Source organism: Vombatus ursinus, unplaced genomic scaffold, assembly GCF_900497805.2.
Source record: "Vombatus ursinus unplaced genomic scaffold, bare-nosed wombat genome assembly UNPS02014784.1, whole genome shotgun sequence".
In the NCBI taxonomy this organism is placed as follows: Eukaryota; Metazoa; Chordata; class Mammalia; order Diprotodontia; family Vombatidae; genus Vombatus; species Vombatus ursinus.
In genome coordinates, this window is record NW_020954562.1 from 17,000,098 (window position 1) to 17,024,233 (window position 24,136).

Genomic DNA, 24,136 nt, shown 5'->3' on the forward strand with positions numbered 1-24,136 from the left:
GCAGAGATGAAGAGGGAAAGGATTCCAGGAATGGTGGGCAGCCAATGAAAATATGTGGAGTTGAGAGATGGATTAATGTATTTTATATTTCTTTTTCCCTCAAGAAAAAATAGCTCAGGAGAGAGGACAGGGTACTAACAGCAAATGTGAATGGAGTCTCGTCCAGGAGAAAGAATGAAAATTTAGCTAAGAGTTTAGACTTTTTGTAGATTGAATGATTTAAAATGAACAAACAAACAAATATTTATAAGGCAGGACTTATTTTCATGTGGTTAACAAGAAAACAGATAGAATTGAGGTCTATGTGAAGTGCTAGTAGGCATTTAAAGAAAAGATCATACGGGGGCAGCTAGGTGGCACAGTGGATAGAGCACCGGCCCTGAAGTCGGGAGGACCTGAGTTCAAATCTGGCCTCAGACCAAACACTTGACACTTACTAGCTGTGTGACCCTGGGTAAGTCACTTAACCCTAATTGCCTAAAAAAAGAAAAAAAATCATGTGATTTGAACATGAAAGGACCTTAAAAAGCTGTTAGACTACTCCCACAATATTACAAAGGAGAAAGCTAAAGCTCAGAGAGGTGAAATATTTCACCAAATCACTCAGGTAATAAGTAAAAAATAGGATGTGAAGCCAGATGTCCTGACTTCTAGGCCATTGCTCATTCCTCTATGCTACAGAGCCTCCCTAATGTTTTGGGATTGTCCAACTCCAATTTGTCTTGCCAATATGAGTAATGGTCAAACAGAACAGTCTTCACAACTGCACTAATCAATGTATCTACTGCTCTTTTATTCTTTCCTTTCTCAATGACACATTTTACTTACTTAAAAAGTTGATTCATTTGCTTAATTGTTATATTAAAACACAAATAAGAGACATAAAAATAAAATTTTAAAAATAATCATAGCAGATTGAAATGTCAGATTGTTCTTTGTTTCTTTGTTCCTACTATGCTATTTCATTGATGTGAAAACTGCTTTGATAATTCTTTTTTGTGAAACTTTTTAAAAAAATATATTTGTATTTATTTTAAGCATTTCCCAATTACATAGAAAAAACCTTAACACTCTTTTTTAAATTTTAAGTTCTGTATTCCCTTCCTCTCTCCCACCCCTCCCCTGCCCATTTAGAAAGTAAGCAATATAACATCAGTTAGATATGTGAAGTTATGCAGAATAGACTTCCATATAAGTCATGTTGCAAAAGAATACAAAAAATAAAATAAGAAATAATAAAGTTAAAGTAAAAACATGCTTCAATTTGCACACAGAGTTTAATCAGTTTTCTCTTTGAAGGTGGATAGCATTTTTCACCATGGCTCCTTAAGAATCATTGAATCATTGATCAAAATACTTAAGTCTTTCACAGATGATCACCCTGACAATGTTGCTGATATTGTGTATGATGTTTTCCTGGTTCTGCTCACTTCACTTTGCATGAGGTCATATAAGTCTTCCTAGGTTTTTTGGAAACTATCCTGCTTTATTTCTTATAGGACAATATTATTCCATCACAATCATATACCACAACTTGTTCAGCCATTTCCCAATTGATGGGCATCCCTTGATTTCAATTCTTTGCCACTATAAAAAGAGCTGCTATAAATATTTTTTTGTACAAATAGGTCCTTTCCCCTTCTCTTTGATTTCTTTGGCATAGAGACCCAGTAGTGGCATTTCTGGGTCAAAGAGTATGCACAGTTTCATAGCTCTGGAGGCAGAGTTCCAAATTGTTCTTTGGAATAGTTGGACTAGTTCACCACGCCACCAAAAAAGGCATTAGGGTCTCAATTTCTCCACATTACCTCCAACATTTCTCATTTTCCTTTTCTTTCATGTTAGCCTATCTGATCACTGTAAGATGGTATGTCAGAGTTGTTTTAATTTGCATTTCTCTAAACATTAGTGATTTAGAACATTGCTTTATGTGACTACTGATAGCTTTGATTTCTTCTTCTGAAAACTACTGGTTCTTATGTTTAGGCTATTCATTAATTGTGGAATGGCTCAAAGTTTTACAAATTTGGTTCAGTTCTGTATATATTTGAGAAATGAAACCTTTATCTGAGAAAAGTGCTGAAATCTTCCTCCAGTGTCCTGTTTTCACTCTAATTTTGACTTAGTTTTCTTTGTGCAAAAACTTTTTCATTTCATATAATCAAAATTATCCATTTTACTTCCTATAATCTTCTATATCTCTAGTTTCATCATAAATTCTTTCCTAATTGATAGATCTGACAGATACATTTTTCCATGCTTCCCTATTTTACTTATGCTATCACCTTTTACGTCTAAATCATTTATCAAATTGATCTTATCTTGGTATATGTAGTGAGATATTGGTCTATTCCCAGTTTCTGCTTTCTAGTTTCCCCAGCAACTTTTGTCAGATATTGAATTCTTATCCCCAAAGCTTCGATTTTGGGGTTTATCAAAAAGCTGCATGACTATGGTCATTTACTATTATGTGTAATGTATCTAATCTATTGCACTGATCCACCACTCTATTTCTTAGCCAGTACCAAATTGTTTTTATTGTTACCACTTTGTAATACAGTTTGAAATCTGGTACTGCAAGGCCACCTTCCTTCACATTTTCCCCCCATTTATTCCCTACTATTCTTAATCTTTTGTTCTTCCAGATAAATTTTGTTATCATTTTTTCCTAGCTCTTTAAAATAATTCTTTGGTATTTTGATTGGCATGGCATGGAATAAGTAAATTAACTTAAGTAGAATTGTCTTTTTTATTATATTGGCTCAGCTACTAATGAGCAATTAATATTTCTCCAATTCCTTAGATTTTTTTTTTTATTTCTGTAAAAAGTGTTGTATAATTGTGTTCATACAATCCCTGGGTTTGTCTTGGTGGGTAGACTCCCAAGTATTTTATATTGTTTGCAATTATTTTAAACAGAATTTCTCTTTCTATCTCTTGCCACTGTGTTTTGTTGGTAGTATAAAGAAACATTAATGATTTATGTGGGTTTAATTTATATCCTGCAACGTTGTTGAAATTAACTGTTCCAACTAGTTTTTTCATTGATTCTCTAGGATTCTCTCGGTATACCATCATATCATCTACAAAGAGTGACAGTTTTATTTCCTCAGTGACTATTTTTATTTCTTCAATTTCTTTTTCTTGTCTTATTGCTATAGCTAGCATTGCTAGTACAATATTGAATTATTTTAATACTGATAATGGACAGCCTTGATTGATTAATGCCTGATCTTTTAGGTTTTAAGTTTATCCCCAATTCAGGTAATGCTTGCTCCTGGTTTTAGAAAGCTATTACTTATCATTTTGAGAAAGGTTTCATTGATTTCTATGTTTTTTAGTATTTTTAATATGAATAAGCATTGTATTTTATCAAAAGATTTCTTCATCTATAGCTACAATCACATGATTTTTTGTTGTTTTATTATTGTTATTGTCCATTATGCTTAGAGTTTTCCTAATATTGAACAATCCCTGCATTCCTAGCATAAATCCCACTTGGTCACAGTGTATGAATTTTGCAAAATATGCTGTAATCCTTTTGCCAACATGTTGTTTAATTTTCTTGTACTAGTATTCTTTTTTTTTTTTTTTGGTGAAGCAATTGGAGTTAAGTGACTTGCCCTGGGTCACACAGCTAGCGAGTATCATGTGTATGGGACCAGATTTGAACTCATGTCCTCCTGACTGCAGGGCCAGTGCTCTATCCTCTGTGCCACCTAGCTGTCCCCTGCATTGGTATTCATAAGGAAATTGACCCATAGTTTTTCTTCTCTGATTATGCTGTCCCTTATTTAGATATCAAAACCATATTTGTATCATTAAAGGAGTTTGGTGGGCCTCCTTTGCCGATTTTTTTTTCAAATAGTTTATAGAGTATTAGAATTAATTGTTCCTTAAATGATTGGTAGAATTCATTTGTGAATACATTTGGTCCTGGGGATTTTTTTTCTCAGTGAATTCATTTATGTCTTGTTCAATTTCTTTTTCTAATGTAATATTATTTAAGTTTTCTATTTTGTCTTCTGTTAATCTGGGCATTTTATATTTTTGTATATATTCTTTCATTTCATTTAAGTTGTCAGCTTTACTAACATAATTAGAAAAACAATTCCTAATAATTGCTTTAATTTCATCTTTGTTGGTGATTCACTTACCTTTTCATTTTTGATATTGGTAATGTGGTTTTCTTCTTTAGTTTTTAAAATCAAATTAATGAATAGTTTACCTATATTATTGGTTTTCCATTCTAGCTTCTCATTTTATTTATTAGTTTAATGATTTCCTTGCTCTTGATTTTATTCATCTCTCCTTAGATTTTCAGGATTTCTATTTTGATGTTTAATTGGTGATTTTTATTTTTTCTAGTTTTTTTAGTTGTATTCCCAATTCATTGATTTGTTCTTTCTCTTTTTTATTGATGCAAGCATTTAGAGACATGAAATTTTCCTTTAAGTGTTGTTTTGACTGAATGCCACAAATTTTGGAATGTTGTCTCATTGTTGTCATTCTCTAATTAAATTATTTTTTTTCTTTTTTTTAATTTTCTTTTTAGGCAATTGGGGTTAAATAACTTGCCCAGGATCACACAGCTAGTAAGTGTCAAGTGTTTGTTCTAAGGCCAGATTTGAACTCACATCCTCCTAACTTCAGGGCTGGTGCTGCATCCACTGTGCCACCTAACTGCCCCCTTCTAATGAAATTATTGATTGCTTCTATGATTTGTTCTTTTACTCACTCATTCTTTAGTATTTGACTAGTTTTCAATAAATTTTAATCTATGTTTAATCATGGCCTTTTATCAAATATAGTTTTCATTGCATTATGGTCTGAAAGGAGTACATTTAATATTTCTGATTTTCTGCATTTGTTTGTGAGGTTTTGTGCTTTAATAAATGCTCAGTTTTTTCTGAATGTGCCATGAACAGCTTAGAAAAAAAGTATATGATTTTCTATTCATATTCAATTTTCTCCAAAGTTCTATTGTAGCTAACCATTCTAAAATTCTATTCATCTCCGTAACTTATTTATTTTATAGTTAGATTAATCTAGCTCTGAGAGGAAAAAGTTGAAGTCTCACACTAGTATAGAATTACCATTTCCTCTTGTAATTCACTTAACTTTTCCTTTAAGAATTTGGATGCTATGACATTTGGTGTATATAAATTTATTATTGATATTATTTAATTGTCTCTGGAGCCTTTTACCAAGATGCAGTTTCCCTGCTTATCCCTTTTAATTAGATCTGGTTTTGCTTTTGCTTTGTCTTAGAACATGATTGCTATTCCTGCCTTTTTTATTTCAGCTGTAGTATAATATATTCTACTCCAGACCTTTATTTTAACTGTGGGTGTCTCTCTGTTTCAAGTGTTTTGTTTTGTAAACAACCTATTGTTGGATTCTGGTTTCTAATCTATTCTGCTATCAGCAGAGTGAGTTCATCCCATTCACATTCATAGCTATGATTGCTAACCACTTATTTCCCTCCATCATCCTCTGTCTGTCTGTCTCTCTTTCCCCTAACCCTTTCCTACCTCAAAAGTCTGTTCTGTTTCTGACCACTACTAACTCCCTTACATTTCCTTTGCTTCTATTACCCTCACTTCTCTCATTCACTTATCTTCCTACTTTCTTATTGGGTAAGATAGATTTCTATAACCAATTGTGTGTGTGTGTGTGTGTGTGTTTTTTCCTCTTTGAACCAATTTAGTTGAGAGTAATGTACAAGTACCCCCAGCACTTTCTCTTCTACTGTAAAAGCTCTTTCTTGCATGCCTCTTTTATAAGAGATAATTTTCCCCTTTCTTCTTTTCCCTTCCCCCTTCTCCAAGGGCATCCTTCTTTCTCACCCCTACATTTTTTTTTGTAATCATCCCAACATTATTGTCACACTTATGCCCTCTATTTATATTCCTTCTAACTGTTCTAATAATGATAAAGTTCTTAAAAGTTATATGTATTATCTTCCCATATAGAAATGTAAACAGTTTGACCTTACTGAGTCATTTGATTTCTCTTTCATGTTACCTTAAGTTTCTCTTGACTCTTGCATTTGAATATGAAATTTTCTATTCAGTTGTGGTCTTTTCATCAGGAATGCTTGAAAGTCCTCTATTTCATTAAATATTCATTTTTTTCCCATCGAAGAATTATATTCAGTTTTCTGGGGTATATTCTTGGTTGCAATCCTAGCTCTTTTGCCGTTTGGAATATCATATTTTAAGCCCTCCAGTCCTTCAAGGTGCTAACTATTTAATGTTTTGTGATCCTGACTGTAACTCCACAGTATTTGAATGGCTCCTTGAAGCATTTTCTTTTTGACCCAGGAGCTTTGAAATTTGACTATAATATTACTGGGAATTTTCATTTTGGGATCTCTTTTGGGTGGCTATTGGTAAATTCTTTCAATTTCTACTTTATCCTCTGGTTCTAGGATATCTGGGCAGGTTTCTGTGATAATTTCTTGAAATGTGATGTCTAGGCTCTTTTTTAATCATGGTTTTCAGATAGTCCAATAATTCTTAAATTATGTCTTCTCAATCTATTTTCCAGGTCAGTTATTTTTCTGATGAGATATTTCACATTTTATTCCATTTTTTTCCTTCTTTTTGACTTTATTTTATTGTTTCTTGATGTCTCGTGGCATCATTACCTTCATTTGCCCAATTCTAAATTTTAAGGAATTATTTTCTTTAGTGAGCTTTTGTGCTTCTTTTTTTCTATTTGGTCAATTCTGTTTTTTTTAAAGTTATTTATTTATTTGTTTTTAGTTTTCAACATTCACTTCTATAAGATGTGAGTTCTAAATTTTCACCTCCTCCTTCTGCTTCCCCCTCCCCAAAATGGAATCTGATATAAGCTATACATGTACAATCATATTAAACATATTTCCACATTAGTCATGTTGTAAAGAAGAATTAGAACCAAAGAGAAAAACCATGAAAAAGAAGAAACAGACAGAGAGAGAAAGAGAGAGAGGGAAGGAGGGAGAGAGAGAGAGAGAGAAGAGAGAGAGAGAGAGAGAGAGAGAGAGAGAGAATAGTATGTTTCGATCAGCATTCAGACACCATAGTTCTTTCTCGTAATGTGGATAGCATTTTCCATCATGAGTCTTTTGGAATTGTCTTAGATCATTGCATTGCTGAGAAAATCTAAGTCTATCAAAGTTGGTCATCACACAATGTTGCTTTTACTGTGTACAATATTCCCAGTTCTGTTCACTTCACTCACCATCAGTTAGTGTAAGTCTCTCCAGGTTTTTCTGAAATCTGCCTGCTCATCATTCTTATAGAACAATAGTATTCCATTACATTCATATGCTACAATTTGTTCAGTCATTAAACCAATTGATGGGCATCCCCTCAATTTCCAATTATTTGCCGCCACAAAAAGAGCTGCTATAAATATTTTTGTGCATATGAGTCCTTTTTCCCATTTTTATGATCTCTTTGGAATACAGAGCTAGAAGTGGTATTGCAGAATCAAAGGGTATGCACAGTTTTATAGCCTTTTGGGCATAGTTCCAAATTGCTCTCCAAAATGATTGGATCAGTTCACAAGTCCACCAACAATGCATTAGTGTTTCAATTTTCCCATATCTTCTCCAAAATTTATCATTTTCTTGTTTTATCATGTTAGCCAATTTGATTGGTGTGATGTGCTACCTCAGAGTTGTTTTTATTTGCATTTCTCTAATCAATAGTGATTTAGAGCATTTTTTTCATATGACTATAGATAACTTTAATTTCTTCATCTGAAAACTGCCTGTTCATATTCTTTGACCATTTATCAATTAGGGAATGACTTGTATTCTCATAAATTTGACTCAGTTCTCTATATATTGTAGAAATGAGGCCTTTATCAGAGACACTGATGGTAAAAATTGTTTCCCAGCTTTTTGCTTTCCTTCTAATCTTGGTTGCAGTGGCTTTGTTTGTTAAAAAAAAACAAAACTTTTCAATTTAATGCAATCAAAATTATCAATTTTGCATTTCATTATGTTCTCAATGTCTTGTTTGGTCATAAATTCTTCCATTCTCCATAAATCTGACAGGTAAACTTCCTTGCTTTCCTAGTTTGCTTATAATTTCAGCCTTTATATCTGAATCATGTATCTATTCTAACTTTATCTTGGTATATGGTGTAAGATGTTGGTCTATACTTGGTTTTTGCCATACTATTTTCCAGTTTTCCCTGGAGATTTTGTCAAACAGTGAGTTCTTATTGCAGAAGCTGGAGTCTTTGAGTTTATCAAACAGCAGATGGATATAGTCATTGACTGTTGTGTCTTGCATACCTAATCTATTCCACTGATCCACCATTCTTTTTCTTAGCCAGTACCAAGTAGTTTTGATGATTCATGCTTTATAATACAGTTTTAGATCTGGTATAGTGAGACCACCTTCCCTTGCATTTCTTTTCATTATTTCCCTTGATACTCTGGACCTTTTGTTCTTCCAGATGAATTTTGTTATTATTTTTTCTAACTGTATAAAATTATTTTTGGCAGTTCGATTGGTATGGCACTAAATAAGTAAATTAGTTTAGGAAGGATTGTCATTTTTATTATATTAGCTCAGCTTAGCCATGAGCAACTGATACTTTTCCAATTATTTAGATGACTTTATTTGTGTGAAAAGTGTTTTGTAATTGTGTTTATATGAACACATGTTTATATGGTTCCTAGGTTTGTCTTGGCAAGTAGACTCTGAAATATTTTATGTTGCCTATAGTTACTTTAAATTGAATTTCTCTTTCTCTCTCTTGCTGCTGGACTTTATTAGTATTATATAGAAATGCTGGTGATTTATGTGGGTTTCTTTTATATCCTGCAACTTAAAGTTAAATTATTAGTTAAATTATTTCAAGTAGGTTTTTTAGTTGATTCTTTAGGATTCTTTAAGTATACCATCATGTCATCTGCAAAGAGTGATAGCTTTGTTTCTTCATTGCCTTTCTAATTCCTTCAATTTCTTTTTCTTCTCTTATTACTAAAGCTAACATTTCTAGTACAATATTGAATAACAGTGGTGATAACATCCTTGTTTCACTCCTAATCTTATTGGAAATGCTTCTAACTTATCCCTATTACATATAATGCTTGCTGTTGGTTTTAAATAAATGCTACTTATCATTTTAAGGAAAACCCCATTGATAACTATACTCTCTAGTGTTTTTTAACAGGAATGAGTCCTGTATTTTGTCAAAAAGCTTTTTCTGTATCTATTGAGATAATCATATGATTTCTGTTAGTTTTGTTGTTGATATAGTCAATTATGCTGATAGTTTTCCTAATATTGAACCAGCCCTGCATTCCTGGTATAAATCCCACCTGGTCATAGTGTATTATCCTGGTAATGAGTTGCTGTAATCTCTTTGCTAATATTTTATTGAATTTTTTTGTATTTATGTTCATTAGAGAAATCAGTCTATACTTTTCTTTCTCTATTTTGGCTCTTCCCAGTTTAGGTATCAGCACCATATTTGTATTATGGGAAGAATTTGGTAGAACTCCTTCTTTGCCTATTTTCCCAAATATTTTATGTAGTATTGGAATTAATTGTTCTTTAAATGTTTGGTAGAATTCACTTGTGAAAACATCTGGCCCTGGAAATTTTTTCTTGGAGAGTTCATAGACAGCTTGTTCAATTTATTTTCTGAAATGGGGTTATTTAAGTGTTTTATTTCCTCTTCTGCTAATCTGGGCAATTTAGATTTTTTGTAAGTATTCATCCATTTCACTTAAATTGTCAAATTTATTGGCATGCATTTGGGCAAAATAGCTCCTAATTATTGTTTTAATTACCACTTCATTGGTGATGAATTCACCTTTTTCATTTTTCATACTGATAATTTTCTTTTCTTCTTTCTTTTTTTAAAATCAAATTAGCCAAAGGTTTATCTATTTTATTGTTTTTTTCCATAAAACCAGCTCTTAGTTTTATTTATTAGTTTAATAGTTTTCTTAGTTTCAATTTTATTAATCTCACCTTTGATTTTCAGAATTTCTAGTTTGATATTTAATTGGGGATTTTTATTTTGTTCATTTTCTAGCTTTTTCAGTTGCATGCCCAATTCATTTGTCTCCTCTTTCTCTATTTTATTCATGTAAGCATTTAGACATATAAAATTTCCCCTAGGAACTGCTTTGGCTGTATCCCATAAGTTTTGGCATGTTGTCTCATCATTGTCTTTCTCTTGGATGAAATTATTGATTGTTTCTGTGATTTGTTTTGTTTGACCCCCTTGTTCTTTAAGATTAAATTATTTAGTTTCCAATTAATATTTAATGTATCCTTCCATGACCCTTTAATACATGTAATTTTTATTGCATCATGATCTAAAAAGGGCGGATTTAATATTTCTGCCTTTCTACATTGGATTGTGAGGTTTTTATGCCCTAGTATATGGTCAATTTTTGTGTAGGTGGCATGTACCACCAAGAAAAAAGTATATTCCTTTCTATCCAGATTCTGTTTTCTCCAGATGTCTACCATATCCAAACTTTCTAAAATTCTATTCACCTCCTTAACTTCTTTCTTGTTTATTTTGTGGTTAGATTTTTCTCGTTCTGAGAGGGAGAGGTTGAGGTCCCCCACTAGTATAGTTTTGCTGTCTATTTCTTCCTATAACTCACTTAACTTCTCCTCTAAGAATTTGGATGCTGTACCACTTGGTGCATATATGTTTAGTATTGATATTTCTCCATTGTCTAAGGTACCTTTTAGCAAGATATTTCCTTCCTTATCTCTTTTAGTTAGATCTATTTTTGCTTTTCCTTTGTCTGAGATCAGGATTACTACCTCTGCTTTTTTTTTTAACTTCAGCTGAAGCATAACACATTTTGCTTCAGCCTTTTACCTTTACTCTGTATCTCTCTGCTTCAAATGTGTTTCTTGTAAACAACATATTGTAGGATTATGGTTTTTAATCCATTCTGCTAACTGCTTCCATTTTATGAGAGTTGATCACATTCACATTCACAGTTATAATTACTGTGTCTTTCTCTCCATCCTATCCTCACCTGTTTATGTTTTTCTCTCTTTTTTCCCTTTCCCTCCTCACAAGTGTTTTGCTTCTGACCACCACTTCTCTCAATCTGTTCTTCCTTCTATGAGTCCCTCTTCCTTTTCTTTCCCCTTTCCCTTGCTACTTCTTTGCTGCTTTCTGATGTCTCTTTTATCCTCTCCCTCTCTTTTTTTTCCCCTTTCCCCTCTTACTTCCTATAGGGTAAGATAGATTTCTATATGCAAGTGAGTGTTTATGTTATTCCCTCTTTGAGTCAAATCTAATGAGAGTGAGGTTCCAACAATGCTCATCTTCCTCCATTCTTTCCCTCTACTGTAATAGGTCCTCTTCGTGTGATGTAATTTACCCTTTTCTATCTCCTCCTTTCCTCTTCTCCGAGTACAATCCTTTTTTCACCCCTTAATTAATTAATTTATTTTTATCATCATATCAAAGTCAACTTATACCCACACCCTCTGTCTATGTATACCCCTTCTAAATGTCATAATAAAGATACAGTTCTCAAGAGTTACAAGTATCATCTTCCCAGTAGGGATGTAAACAGTTTACCCTTATTGAATTACGTGTTTTTTTTGTTTTCTTTCCTGTGTACTTTTTTATGCCTTTCTTGAGTCTTGTATTTCAAGATCAAATTTTCTTTTGAGCTCTGGTAATTCCACCTGAAAGGTTTAGAAGTCCCCTATTTCATTGAATGTCCATCTCCCCTGAAATATTATGCTCAATTTTGCTGAGTAGTCGATCCTTGTTTGTAATCCAAGTTCCTTTGCCTTTTGGAATATCATATTACAAGTCCTCCGATCCTTTAATGTAGAAGCTGCTAGGTCCTGTGTAATCCTGACTGTAGTTCCATGATATTTAAATTATTTCTTTCTCACTGCTTGCAGTATTTTCTTCTTGATCTGATAATTCTGAAATTTGGCTACATTATTCCTTGGTGTTTTCATTTTGAGATCTCTTTTAGGAGGTGATTGGTGGATTCTTTCAATGACTATTTTACCCTCTGGTTCTAGGACTTCAGGGCAGTTTTCTTTGATAATTTCTTGAAAGACACTATCCAGGCTCCTTTTTTTTTTTTTGTCATGGCCTTCAGATAGACCAATAATTCTTAAATTATCTCTCCTGGATCTATTTTTCAGGTCAGTTGCTTTTCCAATAAGGTATCTTACATCTTCTTCTATCATTTTTTCATTCTTTTGATTTTGTTTAAGTGGTTCTTTATGTCTCATAGAGTCATTAGTGCCCACTTGCCCAATTCTAATTTTTAACAAATTGTTTTCTTCAGTTAACTTTTGTACCTCCTTTTTCATTTGGCCAATTCTACTTTTTAAGGAGTTTTCTCTTCAGTGGATTTTTCTACCCCCTTTTTCATTCAGCCAATTGTATTTTTAAAGAGTTGGTTTCTTCAGTCAATTTTTGTCCTTCCTTTTCCAAGCTATTGACTCGCTCTTGTATACCTCTTTTTTCTTTTACCATTTTTTTCCTTCTACTTCTCTTATTTGACTTTTAAAATCCTTCTTGAGCTCTTCCAAGAAGGCTTTTTGGGCTTGTGACTAATTCATATTTCCCTTTGAGCTTTCAGATGTAGGCATATTGACAGTGTTGTCCTCTTCTGAGTTTGTGTTTTGATCTTCCTTGTCACCATAATAATTCTCTATGGTCAGTGTTCTTTTCTGCTTCTTGTTCATGATGTTTGCCTATTTCCTCACTTTTAATGTTGAGCTCTCCTGTTGTCCCAAGTATCTTGTTCTGGGTGCCAGGGGCTTGGTTATTGGGCTTTGTGCACTGGGGCCTTAGGTACTGGCAGATGGGGGCTATAGGGGTCTTCCAGTTTACCTGGTGCTGAGCTGGGGTACTAGTGGTGGTGTCTGATGTGTGCTGAGGCCAGGTGGGGTTTTTCTGCATTTCCCCAGGACTGTGCTGAAGCACAGGGAGGTTCAGCTGTTGGAGGACAATGCCTGCTCACCTGGGGCTGCTCAGAAGCAAGAAGAGCTCTGCCTGCTGTAGTATGTCTGCCCACCTGGGGCTGAATCACATGCAGGTCCACTCCTGGGCAATACCTGCCTGCTGGGGCTGCACTGGTGCATGAGTCTGCCAGTTCCCCTAGCTATGCTAAGGCACATGGGAGATCCCGGTATTGGTGTTTGCCTGCTCCACCATCCTGGGGCTCAGGATCTCCTGCTGGTTTGCTGAGGTAGGGCTTGCCTCTGGCTTGCTGGGACACTGCCTGTACTGGAATGTGCTCCCCTTTTACCTTATGAAATTGAACTTTCTTTCTGATACTCCAAATTTCCCACACTAAGAGACTGCACCCCTGTCTTTCTGCTGGCTCCACTGTTTCAGGGTTTTTCCTGGGGTATTATTTTCTGGTTTCTTAAGAGGTCAAAAAGGGAGAGTGATAGTGACTTACTGCTTGCTCTGCCATCTTGGCTCCCAGAATGGCTAATTCTGCTTTTTAGAATTATTTTCATCAGTGAAGTTTTGTGCCTCTTTTACTGTTTGGCCAGTTTTGTTTTTCAAGTTGTTATTTTTTTCAGTACTTTTTGTGCCTCTTTTGTGAAGTTGTTAATTGTCTTGTTCTAATTTTCTTCCCTCACTTGGATTTCTTTACTTAATTTTTCCTCTATCATACTTATTGATTTCTGACAGTCATTTTTTTAGCTCTTCAGGAATTTTTGTTGGACTTGTGTCCAATTCACATTTTTTTTTGAGGTTTTACTTGTAGTTGTTTTGACTTCACTGTCTTCTTCTGAGTTTGTGTCTTGATCTTCCATAGTAGCTTTTTATGATTAGGTTCTTTTTTATTGTTCACTCATTTTTTTCTGGCCTATTTCTTAACTCTGAGTTATGTTAATTTTGGCTCTATTCCGGGCTTGGGGGTAGTTGGAGGTGGAGAGAGGAATACCATTGTCCCAAACTTCAGACTTTTTTGCACTGCTGTTTCAGAGCTAGTTGTGGGGATTTAGAAATTTTTGGTGCTTTGAAGGTTGTGTGATCTGGGGATATGCGTGGCCACTGCTCTCCTGGTCTGCACTCTTGTCCTTACATAAGAAGGGCCCATGATCTCTTGAGACTGCAATAGATACTGCTACTAAGGGCCCCTGCTCCCTCTTGTCTGAAAGTGCTCTTGTTCACCCTTGAACTATAGCCCAGTTGTGGGTATAAGCAATGGAGATATCAAACAGCCTCCAGTCCTACATCTAGTGCTATCATAAGGGTCCCCTATAATCTCTTTCTGACCAGTTGCCACATCTTCTTACCATCTCTGGCTTGAGAATTCCCAAGGGTGCTGCTGCTTTTGTTGCTGCCACTTAATCTTACTACTCATGTTGTATCCCTGTGGATTCCAGGTCAACCTCCACCCCCATATTACAGATCTCTCCTTCCAAGCTCCAAATTGTCTTGAACTTTAAGACTATTTCCCTCTGGCCTTTTTTGGATTTCTGACTGCAGATTTCAGTTTGAGACATTATTTTGAAGTTATTTGGAGAGAAATGTTGGGAAAAGTCAGCTGAGTGCTTCTTCTACTACACCATCTTGGCTCCTCCCTGAGAAGACTGTGCTTTGATGGTCTTTTCATTGCCTAGAGTTTAAAGAGAATGTTATTTGTAACCAATGTCAGAGGTTTGGTCATATATTGCTGAGCCAGATGTTGAAAACATCTTTTATATATATTTATATATATATATATATATATATATATATTTGTTTATTCATTTACTTATTTATTTTATTAAAGTTAGTAATTACAAGTCCTTTATTTCAAAGGAGATCTGTTAGCTAAAATTAAAGGTTCTGGAGCTAATTCAAATAATGCCCTTTACGAATAAGTTCAGAAGGTCTTTCATAACTTTCAAAAAATTTATAACCTGTAACTTCAACACAGAAAACATGGAAATAATAGCTTAGTGGGTTTCCCTTCCCTCTCATTTTGTTAAACTTGAAAGATTCTCTTAAAGGAGATTTGAAATTTTATCCCATACCACAGTAGAAACTGAATCCAAACTAAGCAGGCTGTACTGGTGGTACACAGTGGGGAAGATGGAAAAATAATCTATATAATAATATTATTAACTTTTCTTCTTGTTACTCTTGTTCAACTGGTCCATCACGACATTTTGTTGCCAAAGTCACATACTCATATTTCAGTCCATTCTGAGACACTGTACCAGAGAGGTAGGTATGGGGGCTGGGAGTAAAACAATATATTATAGTTTAGGAGGCCTACTTGAATCTTGGCTCTAATACTTAACCAGTTATGTGGCAATGGGCAAATTGCTTAAATTTTCTAAGATTTTGTTTTCTTCTTATAAAATGACAACAGTATTTGAAGTACCTATTTCACACAGCTTCTGTGAGAATCAAGTGTGACTATTTATGTAGGTGCTAAGTAAACATTCAAAGCTTTCTTTGTTTCTAAAAATTTTCAAGAGGAGACATTATTTCATCAATAAGAAGAAAAAGGTGAAAAGTCATACTTGCTCCAAAATCTAAGTCATGTTGTGGTGTAAAATCAGTATTCTTTTCTTAACTGGATAAATTGCATTTCACAAAACTCCAGAATTTTAGAATTAGAAGGGAGCTCAGCAATCATCTAGTATAAATCATATTTGAAAAAGAATCCCACTACAATACACCCAATTGGTCATTCAACTTTTCTTGACTATCTCTAATGGCAGCAGGAAGGGGAAGGGGGGACAGTCCTGCTAACTCTGAGTCTATCCCCTTCCACTTTTGGAAAGCTCTTATTTCTACAACAAATGTAAATTTGCCCTGTGAAACTTCTATTCATGGCTCCTTGTTCTGTACCCTGGTGCCCAGCAGAGCAAACTTAAGTTCTCTTCCATATGAAAGGTTTTCAAATAATGAAAAAATAATTATCATTTGGGTCCCTATACCAGCATTCTTTGGGGGATGGGGACAAAGATACACACCCACAACACACACATATGTATATGTTCTGGTATTCTTCTATCTCAGAGAATAGAGCAATCCCCTTCATGGCCCTTTCTCTTCATCTCCTGAAGGCAAAAATTACAATCTTCCTTGGAGAAGGATTGGAAAAATGCCAGAGATAGTTACCCATGCCTCCCCACAAAGCTGTATTTAGACAACCTAAGTGGACACACAAAACCTACCTGGGCAATACATACCTTACAAGCCACACGTGCAAAAAATCAAGTGTCCCTAAATTTAATACACCTAAATTCTATATAAATTAATTGTAATAGAGTAGAAATTGTTCTTCAACTTCTCTTTTGAGTAGCTTACAGTATCTATCGAAATATTCTGGGTTCAAACAATATAAAATTCAAATGAAAATTCCTACAACTTTCTTCATTTTACAGCAAAACAACTGTTAGAATTATTAGCCTCAATTTTACTACCAAGTGACATTAGAGAGCAATGCATGGTTAACAGCCCCATATCCATTTAGCCCCCAGAGTATCAATCACATATTCATCCCTAGCTGTCATGAACCTCATCCAGTACCAGAATGTGTTTTGGGCTATCATTATGCTTCTCTTTTGTACTCTACCACCTACTTGGCTGACCCCCTACCTCCACTCCTTTATAAGAGTGTAGCAGAATTTCATAGCCTAGGGTTGATTTATATGTTGATCTATTCCACCACCTCATGGCTTAGCCCCTATTCTACTTCCACTTAACCCATTCATACTGCGTTTCATCTGAGGTCAGGTGAACTCTTCATAGCTCTTTAATCAGTGTTAGAAATGAATAACAATTTTTTAAAAGCAAATATGTGAAAGCTTTCAGAATGACATTTATTCCCAAGCCCACAAATCCTCTCTTCTTTTAACAGGCAAGCACCAAATCCATAAATTCATTTCTTCCCAACTATTCCCACAAAAAAGTAACAGGCACCTGCCCCACACTTTCCCAATTATGGAAAAACAAAACTGCCTAATGGTCTATATCCTCTAGTCTTTTAGAATGACTTAAGAACTTAAGGGGCTGTGAGGGCTCATTCCAACTGGTCTCAGTTTCTCTTGAGAGAAGCATAGATTGAGAATGCTGGGTAGTACCAAGCAGACTTGATCTAGTCTAGCGTTAGAACATCCCGGGAATCAAGCCCTGTGGAAATTCAGCCTAGTAACTTTTCCTGCAGGTGCTATAGCCACATCTATTGAGGAGCCAGAAAAGAAAGTTCTTGCCTTGAAAGTCCAGGGAAATGTCAACATCAAAACTGTTGGACATCAAAAACTCATGATTATGTCAGTAGAAATGATATCAGAGAAGAAGCATTACCAGCCTCTTTGGAGCTTACCATAAGAACCATAGGACCTTTCCATCTGACTTGCAGCTAAAACCTTCACATGTACTGTCTCCCCCATTAGAATGGAAGCTCCCTGAGATCAGAGACTGTCTTACATTTTTATCTGTATCTTCAGTGCTTGGGCAGTGCTCTGCACATGGTAAATGCTTAATAAATATTTCATTCATTCATTCACTCACTGGTCCCTTACCTATGTGACCCCATCTCTGCTTCTTGATCCTAACACATTTTTTTTTGTTTTTTGTTTTTTTGGGTTTTTTTTGCAAGTGCACTTTCCACATTTGCAAATGTGAAGGGAGAAGTTTTCCCCCTTCAGGAGAATAAAAAACAAAAGTGTCTGTGGCCTATCCAAGTGACCAGAGATGAAGAACACCCGGTTTCCCTAGCAGGGCAACACTATGCCAATCTCTCTCTTCATAGATAACCTGGTCCCTCTTGTAAAGTATCCACCTAGTATCCTCATGCATATATAGCATGGGCTCCATCTATCAACTCTAATGGGAGGGAGCAAGTAAGCTTGGTAACTCCATTATACCAACTAACATGGCAGCTCCCCTTAGGCAACTTCTTTAAAGTGAAACATGTTGATTACTGAATTGCAAAATTTTCTTTTTTGAGTGACTCTGAATGCATATCTGAAATCTTATCAAAGACACACAAGGCATTTTTAGAAATAATTTTGTTTTTATGTCACCTAAATTTCCTCTTCTGTCCTCCTCCCAGCCCTTGCAGAGAGCCTTCCTACATAACAAAGAATTTTTATTAAAAAAAAAAACAAAAAACAGAAAGGGGGGGCATGGAAATCAACAAAATCAACCAATATATTAAAACAATCTGACAGCATGTGCAACATTGCAAATCCATAGAACCCTTGGGGCATCTTATTTTTTTAACTGGGGTGGTATGTCATATCTTTCAGTCTCATCATATTCTTGACTGTATTCTTAACAATGACAGTCCCTATTCAGAAAAATTAAAAAGAAAATGTATCACCACTACTTCTCTCCAATTAAGGGCTGAACATCTAATATGAGGAAAGTAGTTTGTTGTGGGGTACAAGGGGAGAGCATAGGATACAAGAGGAAATGAATGTAAAATTGAATTTAATTGTCAGGAAGCCAAATGGACCCAGATTGGGAAGAGAAAGAGGAAAAGAGAAAACTCTCAGTCGTTTCAAGAATGGCTCAGGAGATTTCATCAACATTTTAAAATCCCTTCCCAAAGAACATAAAACTTAACTCCAAATAACAATATTGTGATCTTTGGAAAAAAGACAAAGTTTCTTCAATAAGATATCAGCACATTCCAAGGACCTCCTGATCCCAACAATCCTGACATATTTATACTTAGAATACAAGATACAGCCAAATATAAGTATATATGTATATGTGTGTATATGTATTATGAACATAGGTCTATGTATATATGTAGTTGTATAACTTGAGTCATATTCAAATAATCCTATTCAGAGTTTGGCTCAACCAGAGAACTATTTAAGTGCCAGTTACCATTAATAACATTATAGGTCTTGTCACCTCCACACTGACTGACCCCACCACATTTGATTGTAACAATTACTCCTATAGATTGGTTTTCTATCTTTGTTATCATTATCATCTGACATAATAGTTGATTGAAGACTTAGGAAATATTTTATGTACATTATTTCATTTCATGTCAAAACCAAACAATTTTGCATTTAAAAGAAGCTTTAGGAATGGGAAAAATAGATTTATTTGAACACTCAGAAGTGTTAGAACTGGCCACTGTTAGAAGTGGAAAGGGACTAGGGACTCAGTAGCCCAGGGGAGAAAGTACATCATGAGATTCTTAGCTGCAGAAGTGGGAGGCAATACATCCCCACAATGAAGCCACTGGGGCTAATGAGAGTAGGAAGCACTCTCCAAGATGGTGTTATCATCCTGGGATAATGTTCTGATGGCCCAGTCCCAGTTATTGCTCTGATTTCTTTTGATCCTTGAAACAATCCTGTGAGATAGTATTATTGAAAGTATTAAGTGATTCCATTTCAAGGGAATTTTCTCAGGATGTCCACTTATTCTGACTTTATTTTTATAGTTTAAGTCCTCCCCTAACTAATGTAAATGCAATTTATATGATTTCATCTGTAAATAATGAAACTCACCATTAAATATCTTGGGTATTACAAATATATGCAAATATTTTCATACCATCTGTTAAACATCGTTGTCCTATAGACACAATAAATTTGATCTGTAAATGGCTACAAGTGTCCACAAAATTATATTGGCATTTATGCAGAAATAAATTAGCATGCAAAATATGATTTGGTTTAAAAATTTCCAGACCATAAATGATTGTTTAATAAAGAACTGAATCTACCCTTTGGGGTTTGATAGAAATCTATATCAAGGTTCTTAAATTAATGAAAGGAAATAAGAAAAAGCACTTGAAACCATAAGTTATATTTAGGTGTTTGTCATGAAGCCAAGCTCCCTGGGTTTTGTATGTCTGACCCTTTGGCATCTTCCCACATAATCAAACTTTTAACCCAGACTTTGAGTAAAGGGAATAACAGCATATTTTTTCCCCTTCTATGTTTAACTTGGCTTAATTTTTTGTAAGAACTCCTCTTTCCCACAGACTACTTCAAAACCATTGTGAGGTTAACAATGTTCCTAACACTATAGTTACCAGAGTCAATTAGCTGGCTAGCCTTTTGAAAGTCCAACATTAGCTATAGACCCCTTGCTATCTCAATAATAGAAAAGCCAGTCTTTAGGGCTTTCAACTTTAACCTAAATTATATTTGCATTTATGAATATCCTGATTCTGTTTTTCCATACTGCATTAAGACCAAAAAATTCCCAAAGAAATAGTAGAGCTCCACATGATTCTGTGAGACATATATCTACCCAAAACAGACATATCTTTCCTCTCAGAGAAAAAATATACAGCTAAGAATCAGGAGAACGTTAGAAAAATAAGTCACAGAAATCTATTTGGAAGCTATAACTATTTAGCTAGGGGAGTTAAATAAGTCTAAGACCTTTTCTAAACCTTCTTATACTTTGTTTTTGACCTGGGAAGGAAAATATAAGAATTTAATACACTACCTAGAGCAGGAAAGAGCAGAAGTGCTAAACTGACCTGTTACCCCCTTTTCACCACAATCAGATAATGGCTAGTAAGGTTCACTTTCTAATCCCATTCAAAAGAATGGGAAATCAAAATTTGTTGAAGGTAAATTGCTAACAGTTTTGTCCATGCTGGAACTTTGACCTGCTTAGCCCATTCAGCAAAACTGAATAATTATCAGAGACTCATCTTGAACGTCAGTCACCAGAGTTCCTGGGTCTCCAGAGCTCTATGTTCTACTTGGATTACAAGGCCTTTATTGGCTAACACTAAGGCTAAGGGACAAATTTAAATGGGTCCAGCCAGTCATTAATGTGTTGTCTGGACTTGAGGAAGTTTCTTAAGTTTCCTCTTTTGTAAAGGATTAGACAGAAACTTGACTGAAAAAGAAAAAAAAATCTGGGGTCTTTAGTAAGCTGCAAGCTCAATGTGAGTCAGCCGGATGAGAGGGAAGTCCAAGATGCTAATTTCATCTTGGCCTACATTGAGAATCATTGCTTCCAAAAATAAGGAGATGATAATGCAGCTGTTATCTGCCTTGGTCAGACCACAACAGGGGTCTTGCATTCATTTCTGGCCACTTACAAACACAAAGTACATGCTTATAGCTGATTTATTGTTATATATATATACTAACTAGTTCAACCAAAACACCAAATGGTCTTATACTTCCCAATGCATACAATTAAACTTTATTAATCAATATGTGCAAAATGAACAAACATCAGGCCCTCTAAAAGCAAACTTCATTGCTCATAACAAAGTACCCTCTCTGTCAAGCCAGAGGCTAAGTGTATTCCTCATAGGTGGTCTTCTGACAAGTCTCAGTCAATAAGCACTGTTCTCAAGTAAACACCATCAAGTCTCAAGTGTAAGAATTCAGGAGTCAGTCCTAGTTGCAACCTAGGAGCAAGTAGATGGCTAGGGTCTCCAGTGAATTTTTCGTATTTCTAGTATACGTATTTCACAATTTGTTTACCACGTAATTTGACTGGTAGTTCATTACACAAACTACTAATAAAGTTGTTTTTTTATTATTTTTCCATTGGTGATCTGTCCTATAAAAGGGTCTACATATGCTTACCAGTTATTTAAGAACATACACCCACATGTTTACCAGATTATATCACACAAGTGCTTATCTTATTACTGAAAAACAACTTAGAGGAAAACAACTTACTCAAAGCAACTCAATCACAAAATGGAAGCTTAAAACAAAATGGAGTCAGTTATGCTAAGTTGTCAAACTTATTTCTACTATCTTATTATGATTAAAAAAAGCTTATTTTCACTATAACATTACATTTTAGAAAAAGATATGAAACTGGAAAGGATCAAGAGGTGAGCAAAGAATATATAGAAAGGCTTTGAGTTCATATGAGGGATTAGACTTGTTCTATTTGGCAGCAAAACAAAGGATATAATTTGCAAAGTGGCTAAAAAGAAAGAATTATACTAGATGACAACTAGAATTATTCAAAAGTGGATTTAGCTGCTTCAAGAAGTAGCAGATTCAAGGAGAGGCTGGATGAATGACCACTTGTTCAGTTCATGTAGAAAGGTATTGGTTTTATTAGACAACTGTAGAGGTCCCTGCCAACACTGAAATTCTAACATTCTGGGAAATTGGGAAACAAAATATCTGTAATTGACATAGTTGGTGAGATGTTTTATTTTATGACCCCCAAATGCTTGAAAACTTTTGGTGACTTTAAAGTTCATTTTATTTCATTCAAGAAACATTTATTAAGCATATGCAAGGCTTTGACCTAGGGAAGGGACTCAAAGACAACAAGAAAAACAGTTCCTACCCTCAGTGGGGTATAGAAATACAGAATAGAAATTTCTATTCAATGGAGGGATATGGTACATAAATAAAAGTAAAAACATGATAATTAGAAAAGAGAGAAGAACACTAACCCTTAGGGAGAGGGATTGCAAAACTCTTCTTGCAGGAGGCAGCAGCTGAGCTGAGTCTTGAAGGAAACAAAAGTATTCAAAGAGATGGACATAAAGGACAGCATTCCTGGTATCAGAGACAGCCTCTATAAAGATACAGAGGGGGGAGATTGAAAATTTGACTACAGGAGACCAAAAGTAAGCAAATTTGACTGGAATGTGTGGAGTATGTGAAGAGAAATGATAGGAAATAGGTCAAAACTTAGTCTGGAGACTGATTGTGAAGAACCTCAAAGGTATGAAAAGGAGGTTTCTATTTTATTCTAGAACATGAATTCTTAAGCTAGGATATGTAGATAGATTTCAGGGGATCCATAAACTTGGATAAGTAAGAAGTACATGTTTATTTCAATAATTGGTTCCTTTGTAATGCTATGCATTCGATTTTATGCGTTTAAAACATTGTTCTAAAAAGGGTCCACAGGTTTCACCAGATGGTCCAAGGGGTCCATGATAAAAAAATGGTTAAGACCCCTTATTCTAGAGACAGTAAGAAGCCACTGAAGATCCTAAAGTGGGGGACTGATAGCATCTGAGCTATGCATTAGAAAAATTATTTTGGCATTATATATGGAAGATGAATTAGAAACAGCAGATATTAGAAGAAGGGAAAGCAACTAGGAAGCTAGTTTATTTTTTTTAATTTAATATTTTATAGGGGCAGCTAGATGGAACAGTGGATAGAGCACCAACCCTGGAGTCAGGAGGACCTGAGTTCAAATCTGGTTTCAGACACTCGACACTTACTAGCTGTGTGACCCTGGGCAAGTCACTTAACCCTGATTGCCTCCCCACCCCCCAAAAATTAATTTATTATTTCATCTTCCCCAATTACATGTAAAAACAATTTTTAACATTTAAAAAAATTGAGTTCAAATTTCCTCCCTCCCTCTCCCCATCATTGAAAAGGCAAGTGATTTGTTGTGCAGTTATGCAAAACATATTTACATGTTAGTCATTTTGTGAAAGAAAACAGGCAAAACAAACAACAAGAAGAAAAATAAAGAAAGTAAAAAAGTATGCTTCAATCTGCATTCAGACTCCAGTTCTTTCTCTGGAGATGGATAGCATTTTTCTTTAAGTACTTCAGAATTATCTTACATCACTGTTTTGCTGAGAATAGCTAAGTCATTCACAGTTGATCATCATATAGTATTGCTGTTACTGTATACAATGTCCTCCTGGTTCTGCTCATTTCACTTTGCATCACTTCTTATAAGTCTTTCCAGGTTTTTCTAAGATTATCCTGCTCATCGTTTCTTATAGCACAATAGTATTCCATCACACTTATATACAACTTGTTCAGCCATTCCCCAATTGATGAACATACCCGCAATTTCCAATTCTTCACGAAAAGAGGTGCTATAAATATTCTTGCACATATAGGTCCTTTTCCTTTTGTTTTTTTTTTTTAAATCTCTTTAGGATATAGACCTAGTAGTGGTATTGCTTGATCAAAGGATATGCATGATTTTATAGCCTTTTGGGCATAGTTCCAAATTGTTCTATGGAATGGTTGAATAAGTATACAACTTCACCAATAGTGCATTAGTGTCTCAATCTTCCCACATACGAGGCTAGTTTATAAGAGAGATGATGAGAGGAATAATAAGTGGGAAGAAGTGGATAGATGCAAAAGATATCATTTTATGTTTGTAATAATTATCATAAATTGGACAGATAGGTGGTACAGTGGATAGAGTGCCAGGCCTGGAGTCAAGAAGACTTATCTCC